Source organism: Triticum dicoccoides, chromosome 5A, assembly GCF_002162155.2.
Source record: "Triticum dicoccoides isolate Atlit2015 ecotype Zavitan chromosome 5A, WEW_v2.0, whole genome shotgun sequence".
NCBI lineage: Eukaryota > Viridiplantae > Streptophyta > Magnoliopsida > Poales > Poaceae > Triticum > Triticum dicoccoides.
The window spans coordinates 420,105,221-420,111,787 of NC_041388.1; positions in this window are offsets into that span (position 1 = coordinate 420,105,221).

The window sequence follows — 6,567 nt, forward strand, 5'->3', positions numbered from 1 at the left end:
TAGTCACTAAAAAAGCAATCAGGTTAATGGGTTCTTATAAGAAATATTTCGGACAAAACAGATAATTACGACACATAGGCTAATGCATGAAACACTCAGATGATAAAGGTGCTTATAAATAGATAAAGTACAACATCTAGACCTTCCTGGCACGCTTGATCATGACGTTGCGGCTGTCCGTGTACTCGTCGGTTATGGGAAGCAGACACGCCCTCATGTCCAAGATCTGCCTGTACATGTCGTAGCATGCGTATGCGTCCTTGGCCATGTAGGTTATGTAGCCTAGATTCAGAGGTACCTCCCACGTGTCCATGTCGTCTTCTTTCATGTTGGCGTATCAGGGGTCGATGATGGTCTCAGCAAGGTCAACCACGGAGTCCTTCTCCTTCCCGTTGCTGATGATCTTGTATTTCTTCTGGATGTCGACAAGCTTGTTGCACCAGATGGCCGAATCGTCACGTTCTTCCTTCTCTCCACCGTAGCGAAGGTGCAGTCGGCGCTGACGATGAAACGAGCGAATGCTCCAGAACCTAGTGCAGCCATAGGACTAAGGCGAGGCAGAGCTTCACCGAGTCCGTATCGTTCCTGTACATCACATTCAACTTGGTGTAGCCATAGGACTGAACGGCAAACTCAAAGGGGAACTCCTTGCTGAAGTTCATATCCAGTAGGCTCACCCCTCGGATCGCCATTGGAGTCTCTTCGAGTGAACGAGTGTGTAGGCGGCGACATCAGTTCGTTTTTCAGCTCTTGGGGTACTGGATTCAACAGTAAGCTGAGTGTGTACAGGCGACAATAGTTACTACCCCTCCCTTGTCCGCTGCACGCCCGGCAGAAGATGCACCCTCGGCCACACGTCAGTTCACGAGCGGGTCTGTATTGGTACTGTAATAACAGGAGTTAGCGGTCACTTTACTTAAATTTAATTAGCTTTAATAGAAATTTATAATTAAAACAAGCAATGCATTCACTCGTTCTATCAGTGCCACAGGATCAACATGCACAACAATTAGAATTATTATTCTCAGGACGCACACGATCAGCACATTTGTCGCACTTTCACAAAGATAATACTACCAAGTTTGAACTGTTTGTTATGGTTGTTGTCCTCTGTATCAGCATGCCGTGTTTCCCAGCTTGCAAGATTCAGAACCAACAAATAAGATCCAAATAATAAGTACAACAAATATGCCTACACATCTCATTGATTCCCAGCTTGCAAGATTCAGAACCAACAAATAAGATCCAAATAATAAGTACAACAAAGATGCCTACATATCTCATTGATTCCTAGCTTGCAAGATTCAGAACCAACAAATAAGATTCAAATAATAAGTACAACAAAGATGCCTACACATCTCACTGATTCCCAGCTTGCAAGATTCAGAACCAACCTATTAGAGCCTTTTGATAAAGTGAATATTGGGATTAAATCCATCTTGGCTAGCCATGTCATACAATAGAAGAACTTGGCGAATGCTCTTGACCGTCACAACATCTGTAGTTGAGTATTCCTGTTTGCACAGCATGTTTGCACAGCACAAACAAGGAGACAGGAGAGCATGATTTCGATTTAATAGCAGCCTCCTTGAACTCAACCTCAAACTCTATTTGGATGAGGTCTGTCTGGAGTTCCATGATTCAATTCATGCACATTTTTCTGCAGTTCACCTAAAATGAAGCAAAGATTGCATCATTCAGCTAGCAAGAAGTACTTGCTCTTGTGAGCTGGCAGGTTCTTCTTTAGTAGTTGCACTAAAATTGAGGAACATTAAGGTTGGCTGTCCGTCTCATGTAAGGTGTAACTATAATTTTCTTATCCTTTTGTGCAGTTCCACTAAAATAAAGTGCCATTGTGGTGACAGTGACGGCTCCATCTTGCAAAGGCTAATAAAATGTTGTACGAGATTACCAACAGAACTTGACGGAGATTTTGGAAACTCCAATCACCATTTTGTGTTGTTCCACCAAAATTGAGAGATGTTGCCCACGTGACATTTTAGTTGAACTGCACAAGACATTCAAAAAAAGTGTTTTGTGCAGTTCACCAAAAGGTCACAATAGCAACAAGGTAAAATGGATATCCCTATCTGCACAAAAAGATAGAAAGTAAACAGTTGCTGGTCAATAAGAATATACGAAACATATACAAAATGAAAAGAATCATCTTAATTATGTTCATGGCAATCACGCAAGGACAGTAGAAATTTTAAAACGTCAGCAATGCTTCATGTTACCAGAAGCATTACGATCAACAATGAGATTCCTCAAATATGGGATTACTTTAATGGTGGCATTGCTTGTTTACCAGACATAGTAAATCAATAGCAGCTAAAGAGTTGGTTTAAGGGCATGGGACCATGGGGACACCAGGACACTCAGCAGCGTAAAGGAGCAACTTACTTATCATACTGGGGAAAACAGCAGGAGTGCCATTTGTAACACAGTTTAATTGCATCTTATCACTGGAGGCATTAGATTAACAATAATACTGGTTACATGTCCCTAAGGTAACAGTGTGATCGCTTCATTTTACATGTGCCCTTACATTAACAACAGCAAAACATTGGTATAAGGACATGTGACAGTGGACGCATCAACACAATGTACCTACAAGGAGGCATAAAGTGGTGATGCCGAGTTTGTTCATGCTATGTGAGGTCAGCAAACCTAATCCTGGAGACCTTGTACTATGTGAGGGCAGTAAATCTAATCCTGGAGACCTTTTACTATGTGAGGGCAGCAAATCTAATCCTGAGACCTTTTACTATGTGAGGGAAGCAAATCTAATCCTAAGACCTTTTACTATGTGAGGGCAACAAATCTAATTCTGGAGACCTTTTACTATGTGATGGCAGCAAATCTAATCCTGGACATACTCTGTTGACTTGTCCACCAGCCGCCACTTTCTATCCTTTTTTCAACCAATAATAGATCTGCTCCTTATCCAGTTTGTACTGCATTTTCCCATTATTTCCCTTTTCAACCAAGAGACCGATTGGGTATCCGGTCTCTACTACTTTCACCATATTGTTTCCTCTTTGAATCAAGTCCTAGATTCATGCTACAACTTTCTCCCCTTTCTTCGTTGTTTGAACAAAGCCCTAGATTCGAATGCATGAAGTAGCTTTACCTCTAATAATACTAAAAATTTAGGTGGCTTTGGAAGAGCTGATGGGAGTAGAAAAAGATGCACATGCAGACATGTGGGGAGCTGGGGCAGTAGAGCAAGGCCGCTTTCGAAGAACTTATACCTGAGGGTCGCCGGGATGTCGGCGGCGGCAGGTCGGATCTGTGGACAATACGACAGGGAGGAAGAAGGGTCGGAGGACCTCCCGAGCCGGCGCTGTGTCGGAGAGAACAACACGGGCAGATGATCGGGCCCCTCTAGCAGCTGTGGGTTTCCTCCCTCGGCAGCGATGACCGCGTGAATGCTGCCTGCGGTCGCCAGCACTGTCTGGAAACACTGCGCGGTGTGGGGCCGCAGGCCGGTGCCTTGGATGATTTGGCATAGCCGACTGCCGCTCGCATCCATCGCCTCCATAGGTGCTTGTGGCTTCTGGTCACTTGGTCTTGGATTGGAGTGAGCAATGTTGCGCAGAGACTTGGGAGCAGATGGATTGGAGTGGTGGGGCGCCTTTATTATATGAGAGTCCAAACTCTGTTGCATTCACATCGTGCTGGCTCTATTCTACTTCTCCAATTAATTCCCTCTGCATGTAATTGAGGATGCATCATTAACCGTTTAATGTCTCGGGAACCGCTACCCTCTCCCTCCTTGGCATTCAAGCACCTATGGACCCGTCGACGACGAGGTGCCTATGGTGACTTCGTAAATTTCAAGATGATAGTGCCGTGCGTGTGTGCGTTCATAGGGGTGAGTGTATGCGCGTGTATATGAGTGCTTGCGTCTGTACTATGTAAAAAAATGTAAATGCGTGTCAAAAAGAGACTAGTCAGTATACTCAATATTGTGCACCTCGGAGAGGAAAACGATAGAACTAGTACGTATTTATTGACGGTGCAGATTCACTCATTTTGCTCCATATGTACTCCGTCTCGGTGTAGTCTAGTCACTTGTTGAAATCTCTAGAAGGGTTAATACTCCTTTCTGGGTTACAGGGCTATACTAGCAAGTAGTTGTACGTACTAGTACAATTGTGGGCTCACATAGCAATTTTGTCTCATGCAAGAGCCTGGATATATACGTGCTCCTATGTTCGCAACTGCAACGTTCGGTTTGCGCTTGGCTCTTCGCCTCTTCGAGAAGACGAACAATGATGTTGCTACTACTGCTTCTACAGTGTCACCGCGAGCGGGACGGATAGCTTGTTGTAGAAGTACTACTAAGCAAAAGCCTGTCCTCGTTTGCGAGCAACCGCGCACATGGGTGAGGGAGAAGGCGTGTAGTAAAATCAAGCTTCTCCTCGTTGTACAAGTTGACGCGACACATCATAGCACTGGCCCCACATGCTTGCCTCTAAACTTGGCTGAAAGACCCGCAGTGTACAATATATTTGCTGCAACCTCTAACATTTACCCACCACAAATTAAAATATGTGGCCGTATGCATCATTCTGATGCAGAGGCCGGGGAGTCCCCCTTTTTGAAAAAAACAAATTAATATATATATATATATATATATATATATATATATATATATATATATTCCTGTCTTGACCAGATGAGCGTGCAAACTACAATCACCAGGGTGTCAGGTAGGGCCAGAAGACTATTTTAATTTTTTTTTAAAACTTTGAGACGGCCACATAGCATGGAGCCGACCCCAACGATTTTAAGCTTACAGGCACGGTACACGCTATCCTAGACTACTCTACACATGAAACTGCCACATGAGCATCCGGGCTGCGCTTGGCTCTTCACCTCTTCGGGAAGTCAAACAATGATGGAGTACTACTGCACTAGAGGAGTACTATAGTACGCTTCTGGCCATCTGACACCGATTGAACTGCTGCATGTCCACCGCGTGCGGGAGGGAGAGCGTGTAGCGAAAGCTTCTCCTAGTCTTGCCAGCCACCACGCTCATGGGCGAGGGAGGGACGCTCCTGCCTTTGCATGTATGACAGGTGGGCCCAACAGGTGTGTGGCCCACCTGTCATACAGCCAAAGGCATGTGTAGTTAAGTCCACGAGGGAGGGGATAATCAAACTTCTCGTTGATGTACGAGTTGACGCAACACATCAAAGCACTGCACTCGATATATTTCAATAATTTGCGTTTACCGATGCATTAATTACAACGCATGCATACATGTCGTGACTCTCCTTTTGATACTTGCATGTGTTGATTTAATGCACCTTGAAGTAGTATAAAATATGTGACGGTAAAGCTTTGTAATACCCCGGCCCAAGTCGAGAGATGGTTGTGCACGAGGAGGACGAGATCATGCAGACCGAACAGGACCCGACGATGGAGCTCTCTAAGGTCTCGATGGACCTCACCGTGCTCCACTGCCCCTTGTGCCTCCGCCCCTTGACGCCTCCAGTGTATGAGGTTCGAATACACCTCGTCCGTTCAGCTGGAGTTGTGCTGAACTTCTTGTGAATTGTGGTGGTTTTCAGTAATGAAAATCGGAAGGGGCAAGCCCTTCTTTGATCAAACAAAAATTAATCGTCCTTATATATTCATCAGTCTTGCTGTAAGTCGCAGTAGATGCTATATAGGTCCCTCGGATCTTACATCAAGATCTGTGCTTTCAGATTTTCTTTTTTCTCTCTTAAATCTCAGTTGAGTGAGACATAGCCACGCCATTAAACAGAGGCTCGGGCGCCATTAATGGAGACCTTAGGAGAGAGGTGGACGGCAGATGGAGGTCAAAGGGCTCTCCTCCCGATAAGCACGCGCAGTGGTCTGATCGCACGCCTCTCGTACTCAAATAGCTACCCTGCATGGCGCCTCCTAGCTAATAAAAAATGGGGACACGTGGCGGCACGTAAATGCTACTAGTAAGTAGAATGCCCACAGTTTCAATAATACTTGTGTTTCCGATTGTAACGTGACAACACTTGTTCCAAAATGACTTTGTTGATTGTTCATGTGTGTGCCTTCGCAATTCGGACTGCAAATTTACCACAACATGTTGGTGCCATGTCATGGCACCAAGCCAAGTTTCATTATTTTCATGCATGTTTTGGATTTACAGGAATTAAAAAACTAAGTTTCTCAATGTTTCCAACCCAGCCACGACGCCCAGAATTTTGAATTTCATTCCCGTTTCTTGCATGGAACCTAGAAATTTACCCGAGGACATACATGTGATTTTTCAACCAACTTTGGTGCACTGGAACATGTGCTTGTATTTCAAATTTTAATTATGCACACAAAGGTGACACGTTCCCTCCCAGAACCACGAGCCTTCTTGAGAGAAGCTCCGATTCGCAAGAAGCTTATACCAAAATTTGTTCCTATTCGGCCAATTTTTTTACCATGGCATGGTACTACCATGACATGACACCATGCCAAGTTTCATGATTTTAAAACCAAGTTTCTCAATGTTCTCGACCGAGCCATGATGCCTAGATGATTGAATTTTATTCTCATTTTTTG